This window comes from Acanthochromis polyacanthus, chromosome 1, assembly GCF_021347895.1.
Source record: "Acanthochromis polyacanthus isolate Apoly-LR-REF ecotype Palm Island chromosome 1, KAUST_Apoly_ChrSc, whole genome shotgun sequence".
Lineage (NCBI taxonomy): Eukaryota > Metazoa > Chordata > Actinopteri > Pomacentridae > Acanthochromis > Acanthochromis polyacanthus.
The window spans coordinates 45,379,980-45,400,728 of record NC_067113.1 but is presented as its reverse complement, the minus strand read 5'-3'; the positions used below and the strand labels follow the sequence as shown (position 1 = coordinate 45,400,728).

At 39.6% G+C, this 20,749-nt stretch overlaps 1 protein-coding gene across 11 annotated transcripts in view; it reads left to right on the top strand.

The window, feature by feature from the left end:
• The window catches only part of nrcama (neuronal cell adhesion molecule a), a 74,362-nt gene that overhangs the window by 19,969 nt on the left and 33,644 nt on the right, over positions 1–20,749 (top strand). For 10 of the 11 annotated variants that reach the window (XM_051946262.1, XM_051946557.1, XM_051946167.1 and 7 more), the window contains exon 2: positions 9,539–9,590. The exons of the other annotated variant lie outside the window; for it this stretch is intronic. The gene's annotated coding sequence lies outside the window, so the exon portion shown is untranslated. The remainder of the gene's footprint in view (positions 1–9,538; positions 9,591–20,749) is intronic. 11 annotated transcript variants of the gene reach the window in all.

Genomic DNA, 20,749 nt, shown 5'->3' with positions numbered 1-20,749 from the left:
TGATGTGCTACTCTATTGGAAAATTTCACCAAATCATGATTTTTTTTCATCAAAATCACTTTCTTCCACATATTTGATTTTAAAAATGGTCAAAAATTAAGCGTTTACTCTCACCCGATTCTGTTAAAAAAAAAAAAATTCTGAGCTCTTTACAGCAACCATGAAGCATTAATGAATCCACTGCAACCAACCATGATTTGACAAAAATTCAGACACTTTGCAGCTGAACTAGGCTGAACTGCAAGCAGTGTTTACACAGAGCATATAGGAGATGTGTATGGAAACCTATTACAAATGTAAACAGTGAAATATATGTAATATATTACATTTTTTCCCGTCTTGATAACACCTAGAATGCTTGGAGTAAAGTCCGATATATTACTTTTTTTAATTGTTCGACAACATATAATCAATTAAATTCAAGTTAAGTTGCTTTCCTTTTTATGGTTTGTAGCACTATAATTGTGTCATGAAGAAATGTTTTAATCGTCTCTAATTCTAGTCATGGTTGTGCTGTTTCCACAGAGGTGCTGGACTTTATATGTGACAGGAGCAAGAAACGAGTGCAAACTGCTTGGATTTCATTTGTAGTAAAGGCTCCACCTTGAAAGTTCTTCGCTGACTGAGACACTTTCTGGGGTTGAAAATGCAAATCAAGACATGAAAGGAAAAGTAAAGTCATGCAGAACTTTGAAACGTTTCTGTTGCTATAGTCTACCACTGTCTTTTTGCACTGGTATACTAAGTAGTTTTCACATTTTCACCAAGCCCTAAAAACAGTTAACAGTTTAGGCTGAAAATTAGGAAACTGCAGAAGTCTTTTTGAAGGTATGACTACTTTGAAAAATGCCACAAGCCAGTGTCAGGTTGACCTTTCCAGCTGCGTTTGAAGTCTGAGCTGTTCAAACCCATACATTCCCTTTTAACGTTTGTGTGCGTTAGAGGCTGAGAGGGAGGGGGTTGGTTTCCATGACTCTCCCAAAGGTTTTTAATTTTAACAGTCTGGGAGCATCCTCCAGATGACAGACAACACACACAGTCCAGTCCCACACAAAAAGAGAGCTGGGTTTAATCAGAGAGATTTACTGCCTCCTCAAAGTTCCCTTCCAGAGGTTAAAGGGACAATCCTCGCAGTTCCCACTCAACACCACACAGTGCACACAATGGAGTCATCAGGAATGTCACACACACCTATAGAGGAAGATAAATCAAGATTAAGAAGCAGTAGGAAGGAGAATATTTTCTTGTGCTGATCCTCTGCTAAGCTGTCTGCAGCAGAGAGGAGCGTATTGTGAAAACGTCCAGGTATGAGATCTCTGGGGATCAGATCCAATCATCAGACTCATTTTAAAGCTCCAGCAGAAGGAGAGCATCAAAGTGAGACAGAGAGGGAGCAGAAACATGGCAGGGATGGAGAGAAGAGTGGGAGGTCCGGAGCAAAAAGAAGAAACAGACGGACTGTAGAAAACGACGGACCGCTTGATCACCATGAATGCAGATGAAATACTTCACTGTATGGCTCCATTAATCAGTCATAGTGAGAGAGAGGCCTGTCATAGAGTTTGATTTCTATGTTAATTTCTGGATTTCTGCAGGCTGTGCAGGGAGAGGGGGGCGACTCCCAAGGCTATAAACCCTCATTTAACACAAACGTGCACTCTGAGGACCTTTTCCGACGTTTGACTTCCATTACAGAACACAGGCCCCTGCAATAAAGCACCATGTTTGGATGGATTTCTATATGCTGCTCTGCAAGAGATACAACAGCTGCTGTAGTCGTCCTGCAAGTACAATGAAGTAAAACACTGAATATATAGCTAAAAGAACTTATTGAATTTCCTACATTGTGAATCTTCTACATTATATTGCGTTATCTATCATCACGGTTTTTAATAATTAAAGTGAGAGTAGACATAACTATAAATAACATGAGGGAACTTTCAACCAGTTCAGATTGGCATATAAAAATACACTTACAATAGATACCGCTCTGGTGTCCTTCTGTATGAAAAATCAGGTTCTAAAATGTTGCACAGTATGACACCACCTTCAACAACAAGACCTGAGGCTTTTGCACGTTGCTGTAGAATACCGTTGCTCCAATCCATCGCCCGCTGATTCCTATTACCTTGAAATAGTTTGATCCATATTCTCTAAATTGAAAACTCGCAGTATAATGTCTCTGCTCGCAGGAAAAATGGTCAGGAGTCGGAAAAAGAAAATAGATTTGCAATTTCTAAAATGTGTTCCAAGGTAATATCTGATGGAGGAAAGCAACCAAATCGTTTGAACGCCACAAATCTGAGATATTTGATGATTAGTAACACAAAGGAATGTGATGGTTTTCAAAGCTACTGCAGCTAAGGAGGAGAGAAAGAGCGATGTATTAGATAACAGAATGCACAGATTTTTGTTTTTAATTATTGTGTTTTGTCCATTTGTGAATGTTTAATATCATTTTCATGTTTTCCTTGATGCTTTGGCCATATTTTCTACTTCACGTTTAAGCCAAATAAGCTAATTTAATTGAAAATGAAAGGAAAAAGAGCAGCACTTTTTTCAGTTGCTACTCACTCAGCTGATGACTGTTTGTGGTCTATTATCTGAACACTGGTTGACTTGAAACTATATTTTTTTTCTGTCGCCTTCTGTTGCTGCATCTTTTATTTAGCCTAAAATTGGAGTAAATTGATAAAAGCCCTGTGCTTTTGCGTGTCTGTTGGAACTGATTGGTGTTGACTTGATCTCTTGTGCACATTTAGCTTTTATTCCAGTTTCTGTTTTATGACATTTTGCTTATTTTTCCCTGTGTTTTCAGTTCTCTGTTCATGATACTCTCTCATCATTGGTTTTTAATGCCAAGTATAAAATTTTAAGAACAGTTTAATGAATAAAGAGTTCTACACGATTGATAGGCTTCAAATAGACCATGTATGATGGTTATTGGTCGATCTTGCTTCCACTGATTGACCAACCGCCCCAAAGATCCTGACAGCAGCACCTTTACTCAAGAAGCTAGGCTCTACAGTACATTTCTGCAACTACTATCACCATGGTGACAGCTAAGCAGAATGGCACAAGAGAGCTCAGCCGAGCAGGACTTGGCCATCAGTGACATGAACATGTCAGAAACGCAACGAAAGAAAAAAAATGCTCATGCAAAGCGGCACCCTTGGAGACCAACTCATCTGAGGCAATGACACAAAAGGGACATAAGGGAAAGCAAAGATGTAGACAAATGAGAGTGGAAATGAGTGGAAGGCGATGAGAAACAGAAGGCTGGAAATGAGAACATGAGGGACAAAAGGCTTGTTGACAAGAGAGCGCAAACAGCGAGCAGTATGGACCTATAGGAAGCCTGGGAGACGTCCAATATTGACTGCATATCTTCCACCAAACAGAGTGGAAAAGGCAGCAGAACAGAGGATTGAGGCCTCCTAATATTAGCAACACTAGTGGAGTCGGATTTCTCATTAATGTAGGACAAAATTTTCCTTCTCAGGCTTAAAGCCGTGATGAGGAACACAAAAGCTTCGTTTGACAGCAAAGTGCAGACATTCAATCGCTACATGTGTCTGGCGGTGCTGCTGAAACCGAATGAGATTAAAGGAAATGGGATCACTTTTTTTTTCTCAATGGTGGAACAAGGTCACAGCATGAAGGTTGAAGCACCTCGCAGCTTTGTGGTTGGTAAATCCTGCGACAGAAGACCCTCAGAAGAAAGATCTCAACCGGAAACGGCAGGAGGTGGCATTACTGAAACTGCTATTTTTTAGAAAATATTAAAGAACACGTTGACCGGCGTTTCATCTCACCTCTGATTTTAGAGCATTTCCTCCCTCAGGGTCTCTGTTCATACACGTTGCAGCAGCTCAGGCTACTTTCAGCTGACAGCCCATCAAACATGGTATTGACTCCAGTTCTCCCATAATTTGTGAGAAAATGCATCATTTTTCACCAACAGAATGACCTTTCTGCATGGATAGACCATCAGATGTTGAATCCCCAAGCCTCTGTTTGAAATTACTTTTCTAATTAAAGCTCCAGATCTTACTGAGTATCTGATTATACCAACAAATTAGATTTGATTGTATGTACGATATCTATACAGTAAAACACAGGATACTGTAAGCTGTATTATATTCATAGGTTTCTACAGTTTCATCGAGGAGACGCCTTTATCCAAAGTGAGTCGATACAGCACAAGCAAGGATCTAGTCAGGAGAAAACAACCTGGACAAGTGCTATTAAGCAAATTTCTCTTTAATGGCTTCCTGTAATTTAATTCAATATGTTTTGTTTCTGTGGACAAGAACATCAGTGTTGATCTTCTGTGGCTCAGCAATGAAGTTAGAAAGTCTCTCTAAATCTCTAAAGGGAACAAACTATCATATCATATCATTTGCAACTTTCAAAATGTCAAACTGCCTCAAAGCCAGTAGTTTTACCTCATCAAATAACATTAACCAGGATTAACTATCCATTTTTGCAAAAACTAAATTAGCAAATGGCTTCAAACCAAATATCGACCAATATGGAGGTGGTTTTCTAGTTCCCATGTCAATGACCTCTGGGATATTTGGCCCCAATATACATTAAATATAATGTTTTAACAGTGTGTCATTTCAGAGAAGCCATCATTCATAACTAGGTCTTTTCAGTGATAAAAGTGGCCACAACTGAATATATGAAATCGAAATAGTAAAGATAAATTAGAGCACTTTCTTCTGTTTGTGTAGGGTGGATTAAGATTGATCAGTTTGTCTCCTGTTACATCTCCTGTTCTTCTCGATTTTCTTAATGTTTCACAGTTTTATCACTTTCATTGACCGCAAAGGTCCAGATTTTCAAGCATTATTGATTCCTGTTTTCCAGACTGTTTCAGGGTAATCTGTGGCTACCACTAGCTGTAAGCATAGCCTTAGCCACTGTGTGAGTAGCTCATTTCCTGGTTTGTGTTTCTTATTCAGTTTTTGCAGTCTGCGCTTGAGAGACATTTCTGAGACCCCAGAGTAGTGACAGACAGAGACAGGAGGCTGCATTAGACCTGATGTAGAGCATTTAATTTACTGATAATCGACCAATAAAGACACTGGTACCAGTAATCGTAAAAATGCCAAATATCAGCTACAGTAATCAGCTTGATAATTGGTCTACCCCTACTTAAAACTACAGACATGTCAGAGGTCATTTGGAGTGAAAATTATTTATATTAATTATATACTTTATCGGCATATTAAGGAAATGTTTACTAGGACAATACAAAACTCGCAAACATGATGTCATTCCACATATATATTTTTATCATTGTACAGATGTTGCAGTTACAGTTTAGGATCCAAAGTTTTATAATCTACTTTGCAAGCATTTGTGAAGTTATACAATTATGATTTTGTTCATGTTTTCCTCTGACACTGTTTAAACTGTCAGTAGATGCTATTTTTAGTTTTAATATTATGACTTTGGAAATGATAAATTCGGAGGCTAAATTCACAGACTATGTTTTCTACTGCTAGTAATATGAGACTTGAGTGTATTTGTCTTCTTTACATTAATGTAAATCAACTTGGAATTACACTGTGGACACTTAGACTACATTCAAAGTAGTATCTGCTCACATTGAAATGGAGGAAATGACACAGGAGTGCCACTTCATGTACATGTTGTTGTGTTTGTTTGCAGGAATCAGATGAAGATAGAACTCAGTTGGCAGCTTCTGCAGTTTAAGAGTGTGTTAAATGTGTTTTTCGGGCAGCTACTACTGTCGCTGATCGCTGAGGCCCCTCAGCCTGAGGGATTACACATTTATATTCACACCTAGGGTCACTTATTCTATCACAGTCAGAAAAATCCCCCTTTTGTACCACACATACGTCCAAAACATTCAGACTCCTGCAGCTTACCGGTTCCCCGGCTCCCAGTGGATCCATAAACTCAGGAAGCTAATTGAAACGGGAGATATGTAGTAAATCACAGTGATATTGCACCACGCCTTTGGATGTAGAGCTTTTCTAATCAGACATAGTGATCAAACAGTAAAAGCATACAAAGGTTTTCTCCAGAACTTACACTTCACATACATGCTGTCGTCACAGGGACATTTTATCTCCTTACTGAGACTATTTTTGCTTCTTCTGAGGCAGATTCAGAGCATTTACTCAAGACTATGTCAAATACAGTACTTGTTTAACTCCTCTCCTTCCAATAAAGTTTGTTTAAAATAGAGTCAATGTAGGGCAGGAATCAGTGTATTTCCCACTGTGGCTGTATTTCAATAATCATTAGCTCAGCTGGTAGCTTCACACTTGGTTAGCTGATGCATTTTCCAGCTTTTGCAGCATTGAATTGCATTAAATTAACGGTCGTCCGCACACGTATAAGTAATGTTTTATGAATCATGTGTGTTAATGCTTTTCACACACCTTTGACCAGTAAATGTTGCCTCTTCTGTTTAATATCTAAACCTCCTTTGTCAATAATATTCTAAATTTCAACCATCATATTAGACAGAGAACAATACTGGCTTCCAGATTAGATCAGTGCAAATAAAGTGAACATCAGAATAACTTACAGTTAATTTAATAGATTTTCTATTGGAAATAGACATTCACATTTTTGGAACAGACATCATTTCACGTTTTTGCCAAGAGTTAGATAAGACTGTCACCACTGTCATATCTGCTAAATATGAAGCTACAGCCGGCAGCTGCTTAGCTTGGCATACAGGCTGTAAATGGAGGGGAAACGGCTCAACTTGACACGCCTACCAGTGCCTCTACAGCTCACTAATTAACATGTTGCACCTTAATGTTTTAATTTATCATCTATCCTGTGGGACTATTTCTTTACCAGGAAAAGCAGCTTCTTGTAGCCTTGTCAAATTATCATTTTTAAATAAATTTGTACAGATTAACCCTGAAGTTTCTGGGTGTTTTGTTGCTTCCATCACATTTTCACACCGTTGACTATGAAACAGCACAACCAGGACTAGAAGTTGAAAGAACTTACAAATGTCTATTGCGTAGTATGGCACAGTTATATTATAAATCATCAAAAAAGAACAGTGAAAATTGGACTGGGCAGTGGAGATGCAATGGTTAAATCGCTGGACTACCGATCAGAAGGTCAGTGGTTTAAACTTCGATGTGGCCGCTGTCAGGCCCTTGAGCAAGGCTTTTAACCCTTCCTGCTCCGGGGATGCTGTATTATGGCTGACCCTGATCGGGATAAGCGAAAAGCAACATTTCACAGTGTTGTAATGTATTTGTAACAAATAAAATTAATTTCTTTAATCATTCATTTTACAAACATTAAAAAAACTATTTGATCAACATATACAATATTTTTCCAAGGTCCTACGTGTGTTACCAATACTAGAAAAAACATGGTGGCTCTTCATACTGTAGATATTTTACTTTTTAAGTTTCTATTTGTTTCCATACTTGTCTCCTGTCTGATTTGCATAAACACAACCTGTAGTTCAACCCAGTTCAGCCAAAAAATTCTTGAATTTTAGCCACATGACTGTTGGTTGCAGCTGAGTCCCTCATGACTTCACAGTTGCACCAAAAAGTATAGAATCTTCATTATTTACAGAGTGTAGCTAAGGCAAATGGGTCTATATTTTAGAGAATTTTTAATTGCACGCGCAGAATGAAGTGATCAAAGATGGTGATGTTATGTTTCCCAATGGAACAAGACGTAACAGATGAGAGTTCCATGACCACTGGAGCATAGATCATCTAATAACTCTTTCAGTTTTTGCAGTTTCTGGGTGTGATGAATGGTGGTTAAAAAAGAAAAAGATAGCATAGCCTTTAAATCCACTGACAGGTTTTAGGATTCAGGTGTTCAGAGTTTAAAAAAAATGATGCTTCATGCTAAGATGAGCTAACATGTTGCAGCACAGAGACAGAAGAACATCTCTTCTAAATTCACGCATAAATATATTTTCCAAAATGCTGACCTATTTCTTTAAAACAGAAGTTGCATTCTCCGTTGCCGCTTGTTGTCCTCGCATGTATGTCTCTGTTGGTCGTCTCCATGGTAACGTGCTGGATCATGGGGTCAGCTCCGTGAGGTTTGCTCTTCTGCCACCTCCCAGCCGTCGTCTTCTCTCTCTGCAGCTCTCTCCTCCAACCCCCCTCCTCTTCCCCTGCGCTCTGGTGATGAAGCGCTTTTAGATTTGCCCGTTAATAATGCATGTTTCTGATCCCCACTCACGCTTCATTTTTTCATGTTTGTTCCCCCTCTTCTCTCTCAGACACTCCTTCCTCCATCATCCTCGCTCTGCCTCTCCTGCCACAGTTTCCAGACATCTCAGTGCGTTCCTGTCTCCATTCATTATCATCCCACACTCTTGTTGTTTATTTTTCTTTTTCTTTTCCTCTTTTCCCCTCATCTGTGTCTCCTTCCTTCTTGTCTTGCTCCAATTTGTTTCTGAGATGAGATCGATGTGGCTCAGCTCAAATCAGATCAGTCCACCTTGAATTCACTTGATTTTTAGCGTTTCAGACCACTCCGTTAATACGCTTTAAGTTCAATTAGAATGAAACACTGTGTTGATTTAATTCTAAAGGCGCTGATATTGCACATTAAAAAAATAATCATCCCTTCGTTGTGTGTCTGCATCACAGCTTTGGGTTGGGTCATTGGAGTTCCTGGAACAGCAGTCGCTCTTTCAGCCTTCGTCATCTGTTTTTATATCACCCGATAAGTTCAAACAGCTCAACCTTACTTTATTAATGGCCTCTCACATAATCTGCCATCTTTCTCCTCTGAGCTAACTACAGTTTTAATGGCTGCACGTCTGAACGGGCGCCTCCGTTCTTTGTCTGTCACATTTGTTTTGCTAATGTGAGATGAATGGAGGCCCTCTCTGGAGATTATGATAATGCATTCGCCGTCATGAAGGGGAGCTTGCTTGCTGGAGGTGGAGGGGGGTTCACTTTTTGTGTGTGTTGGTGGGTAACCTTTCAATTGCGCGTGTCCCCCGCTGGAGGTAAAAGTAATAAAAATGACAGGAGAGATTTTGGTTATCGATCGGAGGCCTCGGGTTCGGCACTCATTTACTGGGTTCCCTGGAGAGAGACGCTGTGAGACTCTGGATTTCTATGATGAATGAATTGACGTCTGTTGGCTTTGAGGGCGAAATGAGTCCTCCGTCAATTAGATGCTCTTGAGTGCGTTCATCTGCTTTCATTAGATGAGCTCATTTTCTAAATATTATTTTGGTCAACCAACGACTCCAGTACTCCATTAGCAGATTTACTCTCGCTAAAAATGACTGATGTGGCAAAGGTGAAACATTTCAAACAGTGAATGTGGATAGGCAGTATGTGGATGCAGGTTTGCATAAATGCAAGCAGAGCTGCAGGTAGGATTTACCGTAGTAATAGTATAGTTTTTATATTAGAATTTTCATGTCTAGTGGACACTTTGACCCCTATTCTTTGATAGTGGTAGTGAACATCCACAGTTTTAGAACTGTTGGGAGCATACTTTCTCATCTGGGCTATTTTCTTCCTTCTTGTTGCAGGTTAAAACCACCTGCTGAGGACAGACAGGATCTGAGGTTTAAATCCACACTGGTGAGTCAAAGATTGCTTTTGAATCTATTTCCACTGATTGACTGTTATCTTGTTTTTTTTGATAGGTCCAGTGTTGTTATTATCACTCTGAGCCCCAAAAACACAACCAGTCAGTTTTACGGCAAGTCCTAAAAAATATTTTTAAAACTGCCATGTACCATTTATCATGGCTATAAGCTGCATAAACAGAAACAATCATTGGATTTTCCGCTTTCCAACATATTTTACAATTTACAATTTCATTTCGCAGACACTTTTTTCCAAAGAGATGCACATCTGAGAGTAGATATAACACAAACTACTAATCCTTGAACTGCTCATCTGTCATATTGTGATATTTCATCAAAATTGTTTTATTCTATCATTTAAAAATGCCACAAGTAATTCATTTGCTCCAGTCAGATTCAGTAAGAAACAAATCAGTCATAAAGTCATGCATTGCTCAACTGGGATCTAGATGGCTGGGACAAAAAAATCTGACTTTTTTTGGATGGTCTGCAGTCATTACTTTCACAGAGCAGAGGGAAAACAATTTAAAAATGCTCGTAGTAAGATCACCGTGCTTTTCCATTATTAGCAACATCTAATCGAGAAATGTTTTGCATGTTGACTCCAGATTTTTTCTTTTTTTTGTAGAATCCATCAAAAGAAATGCAACTTCTGTGTAGTCGTTTTTCATCATTTTGTTCGTTGCTTTACTGCCAAACACAGTTTAGAATCCACTCTACTTCTATTCATGGCTGTGCTGCTTCCATAGTTGTCTTTAGGACTTTATACTGCAGTGAAAATTGGGCCATCAGTGAGTGAAACTGAGCCAGTAAATATCCAGAAACTGCTTGGGGTTGAGAGGGTTAAACGTTGGTGCTCATTGTAATTGGCTCTGCATATAACCATCACTGTAATTATGTTACGTACAGCATCACAGAAATAGGTCAGCAAGGTCCAGTGACAACAAAAAACTGCTTATACTTTGCTTTTACTCATAATGCCACTGCAGCTGTTTGTTCTGTGCTCTTGTGTACTATATACACACTGATGTTACTGAATGTGTCAGCCGGATGCACCTTCCAACTCTCCAACCTCAAATTCGAGACAGCTTCTGAACTTTGAACACAATTTCTGCTGATGTCATGTCTGCCCTTGTGCATTTTATGTATATATTTTTTCCTCCGCTGCAGTTGTGTTACACTGAGCATCACCTTGTGGGGGGTTTGCTTTGCGCACACAACCCTAGATTTTATACTAAACCTGAGTAATACGTTATATCAGTTTCTGACAGATTGCAGTGTATTTCTGTGTTTGAAAATATCCTCGAAGGACCTTTTCGGTGACTTTTCTAAGCTTTGCAGATGCTGGCTGTACTTCAAAGAAGAAAGGTCAGTTAGCATGGATGAAAAGTGCTGAGTGTTAAAGCGTGAGTCAGAGTCAGGGACTAATTTATACCCTTTGCAGTCGTGGCTGTGCCTTTGTTTGTATCTGCAATGTGCAGTCAATGGGTAGTAAGTTAGCAAACCAAGGACTGTAGCTTTCTGCTTGGTGTACCCTCTGTGTGGCTGTGATTTAGGCTAAACTGAGGTTGTTTTGTGCATGAAAAAGTATATCTGATGGTGAAAAATGACCCATAAGGAAAGTCAAGCCAGTGTGATGCAGAATGCTTTTTAGAGCACAATCAAATGTAATGGGGATGGAATGATTATCAGCCTGACCGATTATTGTGGCCGATATTTGACACTTTTCCAATTATCGATATCGGTATTTCTTTGACCAGTTATTAATAAATTCATTGTCTTGCTTTAGATATCAGATCTCAGAAATGTCTCTCAATCAGAAACTGCAAAAACTGAGCAAGAAACACAAGCCGATGTCACAAACCGAGAAATTACCTACCCTCATAGTGGCTAAGGCTATGCTAATGGCTAGCGGCTAAGTTAGAAGGTAGCCCCAGATTAATCTGAAACAGAGTCTGGAAAACTATAATTATTCTTGCTTTAAGATATGGACTTCAGTGAGCAGTAGAAGTGATAGAACAGTGAAATATTAAGAAACTAGAGAAGACGTAGCTGCAGGAGACAAACTCATAAATCCCACATAAACAGAAGAGAGTGTCCAAATTTAATCATTCCTATTTCTGTTTTACAAACTCAGTTATAGTCGCCCTTGTTAATGAAGAAGCCTAGTTATGGCAAGTTCTCTGACACCACATGCTGTTAAAACATTACATTTAATACATATCGGTTCCAAATATCGGCATCAGCCCTGAATAACCATGAATGTAAACCTGCAAAAGTCCAACATTGATTTTAAAAAAAAGCAACAATGTGAATGCAGTCTGACAGGGTGAGAGGACACTAGGATTTCCCAGCATGTGCTTAAATATGACTGGAAAAACAGGACCCACATGTCCTGGCATCACCTGCTGCCAAACACACATATGAACACAGAGAAGGGCACCGTTTAACACACCAGAAACTGAGGGAATTTTGCAGCTTGAAGCACTAACATACTAGTTTACGTCTGAGAATTGCGCACACGCGAGGTTATCCATCACCGTAATTCCGTTCCATATTATTAAATGCACATAACAAGCCACTATACAGCAGTGCTGCATCCACCTCGTGCACGACCTATAAAGCGTATTTTTCAGCAGGGAGCAGCAGTCTCAGTAAGTAGAGCCGCCGAGTATTACATAACACTTCACTACAATGCGTCCACCTTTCATTACTATCATTGTTACCTGAATAGCCCCCTGAGAGCTCTCCACTATATTGCACTGAGCCTTTTTTTTATTTTTTTTTACACCGAGTCATGATCAGCAGCAGTTTATTTTCGTGAAAAGATGTCACGGCAAAGGTGGTTTGAATTGGCAGGTTGTGGAGATCTGTCCTCTCTCCTCCCCTCTCGATGAGTAATCCTGATGAACAGATGGGTGGAGGAGGGCAAAAAAAAAGAAAAAAAAAGAAGGGCGATGCCAGCTTGTTGCACCACTATAACACCGTCAATCAGTCCCCTCCCCCTCTCACCTCCTGCCCCTGTCCCATCATGCCCTTTTCAGTCCTGTCAACATTTCAGTCTGCTCTGTCTCAATCTTTCCCCTCTTTTTTCATTGTTTTAATTCCGATATTCACCCCTGGCAACCCCCAACCTTGGCCCATCAATCAGTCTGACGATACGACCGCCTGTCTTACCGTCCAGATATGTAGAAAACTTAGCCGTAAAAGGTTTAAGAGTCTTTTCTTGAAGGACAAACATACGAATGCACACAGTAACTCATGTCATAGTAAAGCCTGGAGTCACGTATCAAGGCCACGTGCGTCTATCTGCTCATCAATACTTTTTACCTAGCAGTAGCACCCAGGAATACCAATGAGACTGGGCTCATTTACAAGCCCAGCTGGATTTATGTGTCCACTGTCACATTGTCACACTGTATTAGAACGAGACCAACTATTGATTTTTGGTTCTTTTGTCCGACAAGCGTGTTCTTTGCCTGCTTCATTTCAAACACATTTTTTTTCCCACCTGGGAGCTGCATGCCCTGCAACGGTCTTTCTTAACTGGCTTCTAATAGTACAGTTGATATGGACCAGTGAGCTACAAGCTGTCCGTATCAAAACCAAGTCTTTATATAGAATTTGGTGCAATTCAATCTGGTGTATTCTTTCATTTTTGCTAGACTGACAGTTAAAACGTACCACTACTATACATTTTACACATGGAATTATTTTGATGCCATACTGTAGATAACATGACAGTATTCTGAGCTGCACTGTGAAAGACAACATCATCTTGGAGACAGATTTACTGACTGTCTGGGATCAGCTCTGCCAGCTAAAAATTACGCTCCTGTTGAACTAGTTTTGCCAGACCATTCTCTAAAGCAGACACGGTGCTGTGTAGAATAGTCTGACTGCACCTCATTATTATTTTTGCTAAAGGAGAAAAAGAAAAACACTCTGGTCAGTTTGTTTTTCTTTAAACTAAGCACAATTGTCTTGAGTGATGTGTAGCCATGATGTCCACTTAAAATAGTGTCAGGGGAATTGTTTGGGTAGAAGATTTACCTGCAGGGAGAGGCCATGAAAATGGATAATTTACTGCCTAATTGTCTGTAAAAAAAACAAAACAAAAACCCAATCACTGAGATGCAGATTCGCATGGGACTAGTATTATCACAGGATGCTGAAATTTTTATTTTCAAAATTACAGACACATTTGCACAGGATTAAGACCACAGACATCCTCCTCAATTATTACAAATCACCACTGGTCCCGAGGTAATGCTAATCCCATGTGAATGAGGCTTAAGTGTTATATTGTTGATGTGTTTTAACCTTGTTTACTTTGTACGGTGTCCTTCGGGTGTTTTTAAAGGCATCTGTAAATAAAATGCATTGTTAACTGTTTCCTGTAGAAATGTGACGATCCGGGCAAAAATCACACTCTGGTGTTACACGTCAAGATGTGTTTTTTTCAGGAACAGTGAAAATTCTTCACTCTACCTGTCACAGACAGAAAAACTAAAAAAAGACTCTTATGGATTGAGCCAGCGTGGCCCTCTGCTCTGACTGAACCCACGGCTTTTGATGATATGGTCTTAGACAGGCGAGACATGCACTCACAAACACACACCTACGTCTGCACACACACCTCTAACACCCAACCTAGCCTCTAGCAGCTAACAAACTGGTCCATACGCCTGGCAAAATGTGTGCAATTGTCCAAATATCGCAGCATTATAATTGGATGGCGGCTGAAGCGGATTTTAATGGCAGCTTTCTGTAATGGAGTCACACATGAATGAGTCATTTACTTTAAAGCATTTATCAGTTACAGGTTAATTCTGCAGTGAAACCACAGTTCACAGTGGCTTGTTTTCATATTGGATGTTCAGTCTTTCTATTTTAAATACACAGATTCCTGTTTTCTTTCAAAAACACAACAAACCTTTTTTTTTTTTTTTTGGCGTTTTGTCAAAGTTCGATTTTTGTCACAAAATCAATACTGCAGCTTGTGTTAACAGTTCTTTTGTCAGGCAGTCTAAGGTGTCCTAACCTTTCCTGTTTTCTCACCTTCTAAAGCAGAGGATCACTCTTACATGATTTTGCCTGAAGCTAAGCTGTTCACATTCACTTCATGCAATGACAGGGCTGCTCACGTTCCCTGAATAGGAAAAAGGGGAACAGGAAATGACAATGAGATACTCCTTTTTTGTGTCATGGGTCAGCTATTCATATCAGGGATTTATGGAGAATTCTTTTTAAAATGGGAGAGGGGTCAGGAGATCTTTAGCTTATAGAGGAAGCATGTGTGAAGTGACATGTTTAAACTGTGGAATTGCACAGAATCACAGAAGTAAAGATGCATTTCAGCTTTACTCCTCGTTCATAAATAGGCTTGTCCTATCCAGCTGTTAAATGAAGCTTAAACAGCATCACTACAATACAGTTTTAATTACGGCTGAATGATATGCAAACAAAATCCCACTGAGATTATTTATTATATTATTTATCAGTTATGTTGCAGTTGCCGTATGAGTCTTGCTTTTTTCAGTTTTTCACAGAAAGAGCTATAAAAATGATTATGTGGATTTTGCTGTGATCTGTACCAAACAAGCCCTTATCTGTGGAGAACATAATTTGTAGGAATGGACATCTTTTCACCACAGCCTTTCATTTAAAATGGGATGTTGGTACATTTTACCAGCTCCTATGATTTGGAAACTGCATTTGTCCATGTTGCGATTTTGATATTACTTAAATTAATTGCGCAGTTTTGTATTATGTAGTTTTAATCCTCAGCTAATCAGCATTTTAACAATATTCCTGTCAGGTTAGGATGATGGTTCTATGTTGCGGTCACAAAGCCATTCAAATGGAACATTGATTCAAGGTTGGTCAGTCAGATAGCCAAGATGAACACGTAAAGTTGTCATTTGTATATATTGATACCACAAATTGGGTTCATTTTTAGCCAGAACAAACACAGCTAAGACCATTTGTCACAGCAGCTAGTGTGCTGTGTACATATGATAGATGTTTAAACCATTAAATTCAATGCATACAGTGGTCAATAATGTCACCAAATGATATTTAGGGGCTTTAAGAAACCTCTGGTATCGATTTATTTTTCAATTTATTTATTTACATGATTTATTTCAGACATGCCACAGTGTCAAATGCAAAAAATGAAATAAAATGTTGTCCCTATGCACCAATATTGTCTGAAAGCGAGTAGGATAAAGTTTAGCTCATTAGTCGCTACATGTCCATGCATCTTATGTCTTACTGTTTCGTGTTTGTATTAATCCGTGTACTTTTGTGGCTCTTTAGAAACTCCAAGAACACATTCACTGTTCCACATTAATTTACTGTTCCACATTAATATATTTTTCCAGCAAAATCAGTAGGAATCCTGCAGTGCGCTTGTAAAATTTAGCGAAGAAATTAATCCAACACACACACAAAAAAATGGAACTATAAGCTTTGTCTTTCCTTTGCTGTACTTCTTGGCTTTGGCTAAATGTTCAAAATGGTGAAAATACAATTGCATATAAGACCGTAATTCCAAAACTCCCACACACACTCCCAGTATTAGTGTTATATTTAAATTTAAATCTGCATCATTTATAAATATGCAGATGACTCCATCCCTTGTCTGTAGTGAATCTTGTTTCTTGAACCAAACTGTTTAGAAATGCATTTTCAGATCAATATTGCATGACTTTGAAAACCAGGTCGCGGTGCACCCATGAATATTAGTTTCTGTCACTACAACTGTAGCCAGCGGCGCTGTGGCCACATCTTTGCACTGCCGGTGGTGTCACCTTGTGCCCTAGAACACCCGCTGCCACTTCAGCAGTATCCCAGCGGTAAACAACGAGGAAGGACAATAGCTCCCGTGGGTGAGTGTTAGAGGTGTGGATGGGGGGCAGGCGCATGCTGACCATCAGCACTTCACAAAGCCTGAGAGAAAAGCAGGCGCTGGGGGATTGTGTGGATGCTGCTAGAATAAATGACCCTAAAAAGGGAAGGCCCAGTGTGTGTGTGGACATGCAAAAGAGGCTGAGATAGTTTGTTTTGATTAGACGGCTGTGTGCGATCCGGTTTGGGGGCTGTTGGAGACAAAGGGGCTGCCGGTTCTGTCTTTTCATTGTAAAGAAGTGGTGTTAGTGTAGTGAAAGCTCCCCTTAGATTAAACTTATAGTGTAGCAGACAGCTGCTGATGGAGGAAGTGGTTGAATCATGAGGTCCTGGTTTCAGTTTTTAATGAAGAAACCTGAGTAAAAAACATGTTTACAGCCTATTTCTTACTCATCGAAACACAAGAGTACCACATCACAAGTCTGCAATGTGAATGTGTATTTCAAAACTTGGATCGACAGATATGAGTTTTTCTAGGGCTGGTACCAATGCCGATAAATGATACTCAGGAAAAGCCGATATTTGGAACCGATATCAATTAGATGTAATGTTTTAACAGCATTTGATAGCATCTCAACTGAATATGTAATATAGATATGAGTGATTAAATTAGGACCTTCTCTTTTTTGGTTTATGTTGGATCGACTGAGATTTTTCAGTTTTTCTCCTGCAGTTATGTCTGCAGTTCTCTTAATATTTCACTTTCATTGCCCACTAAAGGTCCATATCTTAAAGTGTTATTGTTTATTATTTTCCAGACCTTGTCCCAGGTTAATGTGTGGCTGCCTTCTAAGGTAGCTTTTAGCCATTAGCGAAGCGTAAGTCACTGTGAGAGAAGCTAAATTCCTGGTTTGTGGCAACGGCTTGTGTTTCTTGTTCAGTTTTTGCAGTTTCTACTTGAGAGATTCTTATGAGATTGTTCATGATAGTCAGCCAGGTCAATAATCAGTGTATCCCGACTATTAAGCATACGGTCTGTCCTGATTCAAAAGGAATCAAATGTATCTGATCCATGGGGGACTGTCTAAACCTTTTCCTGGAAACGACAAACCCATATCCATAACACAAGTTTGACATTACCTCACCCAAGTCATTGTCCTTTTCAACACCTCACCTGTGCATTTTTCAGTGTCGACTATTTGTTTGACTGAAAATACAAGTCATTAAACACCCCACGTAGCTTCACTTTAGCTCTACGGTAAGCGCTTTATTTCCATCTCTTCTTACCTCTCAAGTGGAGAAAAGCGCAACCTCATCCGCCTATTATGTGAAGCATAAATGTGCTTAAGTAAATAATACTTAACTCCGTAAAAACATGAATAGCAGCTCGTCTATTAAGGCGGATTAGCAAGGCAGTGCTACCTGTGGTTTACTGTACAGCATCAAGAACTGAAATCGAGGCCTTTGCCACCAAGAATGGGCATTTTCTCATCTTACAGTGGGCTTTGTTCATCGTAGGCTGGCTGGCGGGAGCAAGTTTGCCAAGAAGGAAAAGAGAAAGAGACATAAGGGCAACGAGGAGCAGAGCAGTCAGCCAGTAAAGTTATCAAATTGACAGATACAGAGACAAAGACAAAGAGGAGGTTCTCACGCAGGGTCAGACCATTGTTTCTGCCTGTAGGTCTAGTACAGGTGTCTGGTATCCTTCGGCACTGCTTTCATTTGTCATTTTTTACTGTCAAGTTAGCTTGATATCTCAGAATATATAGTAGAAAGCATTTAGCAGCTAGCGGGTGAGATATTTCTTCAAGAGACCACAAACTGAGCCGCAAAAAGCATGAATGTAGGATTTATCTCATCATGCTGGCTAGAAACACAACTCCAGTTTGTCATTTAAGCTTAAATGTTTGGTTCAAGGATTATTCATGCTGCTGCCAAGTTTACAAAAGATGTTCTGTCCAGTTTCTGCAGTACAGCTGCATCAAAGGATTATGCTTCTTACATTTAAAAAAAAAAACAGAAAAGGGATTATTCCCTCATAGAATGCCACCACAGTAGCACCTGCTTTTCTCATGATTGCAGGATCAGTTGTGAAAGTACTGCGAGCCAGCGAGGTAAAGTCCTACCCTCAGGCGGTGGCTGCACAAAGGTGGTTGTTAGCTGGTGTAAGAAATGATCTGTGTGTGGTCTGAACTGCTTTTTGTTGGTGCTTCCAGAAGGTTGTCCTCCTTTTTCCTTCCCGCTCTCTTTTCAGAAGCCCAATACTTGGAGCTTGTTCAGCTACTAGATTTATGGGAAATTAGTTGTGATCATGGTTTCAGGGATTTTTAAATTAAAGGAAACCCACTTTGGAATAACAAAATGCAACGTCTGCTTTGTCCCATGTCAGCAATTCTGAACTTAAGAACCCACTAGCACGTTTAAAAGCTTTATCCTTTATTTTCCATTGCTAAAATTACCATGTATCAGAGGCAGAAACTGTAAAAACAAAGAATCTGCAGACAAATCATGTGCGACACAGCTAAGGTTGAAATTATCATATTTCAGCAAATTCTTCTACGTTCCCTTTTTAAAAAATTGCACACAACAAACCATTGGCAGTAACAACAGTCTGTAAAAACAAAAACATTTTGCACTCTTTGGCAGAATTAAGAAGCTATTAGTGACTCAGCTGCAACTAACAATTGGGTGACAAAAATTCGGGGACTTTTCAGTAGAGCTGGTCTGAACTGCAGTCTATGTAAATATGGGAGACAAATATGGAAACAGAGTACAGTGCAATAGAACATCTTTCTTGTTATTGCAATTTGCAACAAAATTGATCCTTCTTTTAATCCACAATACATCAATACAAAGTGTGTAGATAGTGTGTTTGGCAGAGTTCAGTTCTCTTGTTGCTTTGGGGTAGAAGCTGTTTTTCAGTCTGTCTGTGATTTGAAGGACCTGGAGTGTCAATCTGGATAAAGCAAAATCTACAATGAGCAGTAAAATGCAATACAGTATGTGGAGTCACCAGTTTCTTTTGGAAAAATGTTGTACATGTTGAAGAAATTCAGCTTTTGTTTTTTTATGACTTATATTTTTGACCCCTTGACTCCTTCTAGCCATCGTTCTGTTTCCATTGCATTGAAAAATGAGCTCAAATTGTGAGCAAATAAAACATCCGGAAACTATGACATTGGGTTCACATTTAGGCTGCAATCCATTTCCATGTGTTTCTGGGTTCTCTCATGGCACACAGTTCCCACTGTAGAGAACTGGAGACGCTCACATTGTCAGAGATAGTCAATACATGCATCAAACACAGCAGCCACACTGACTGTCTACACAATGGAGAGAAATTTTATCCCTCAACGTAAATATATCTGATACCAATTTAAATCAGAAGACAGACTGCGAGTTTTACTCCGCAAACTGTCACTGTGGTGTCACTTCTGTAGAAATGGTGTACAGATAAGAGTCTAGCTGAAAGCAGTCTGGCTCCGGTTTATTGTCTCAGAAATATCTGTGTCACTGTGATTTGATGTGACTGCTGGATGATTGTGTTTTCCATCCCTCCCTCTTAATTTTCTTCCGGCTTCCCGTTGCCTCCCTCCCTCATCTGTCTCGTCGGGCTGTCGTCCCTCGGTGTGACTGAAGGCTGCGTAGGGACCAACTTAGCACGATGCTGCAGGGTTTGCAAACTGAGAGGCAGCAAAGACTGTTGCGTTCGTGTCAACCGGCTTCGTGTCAGTCTTTTGCTGAGAGATGTCGGCTCAGCTCGTAGCGATTTCTTTTTATGAGGGGGTAATTTCACAGAGCGCAAAGTGGAGTTCAAGGTCTCAGTTGAAGGGACTCAAAAGGCATAATTCACGTGTTTACTTCCAAATACAAAGAGCTGCAGGTTGCTGAAGGTCATGTGTGGCGTACATGTTAATAGGTGCACTGCTCGATTAATTCAGCAACGTACTTGATGTGTAACCTCAACCATGAATTACAGTTTATTTGCCATTGTATATGGCAGTGTGTAGCAGTGTTAATACTTCTGAATGGGGTTGTAAAATAATTGTATGTTCTTGCAAACTTTCACTAATAGGCTTGAAAGGGTGACCGCAAGCAGGCGTCATCAAGTGGATCTGTCAAAATGTCCTTTTAGTACACACATTAGAACATTTCCAGTTGCACAAAGAGGACTGTAAATGTTCTGAATATACTGCATCAGTGACAAATTAGCCACATCGTAGTGCATTATGGATAATTTCAGTAAATTGTTAAGCCCTATGATCAATGTTGCGGTTTGGATTTTGCGATATTATCTGT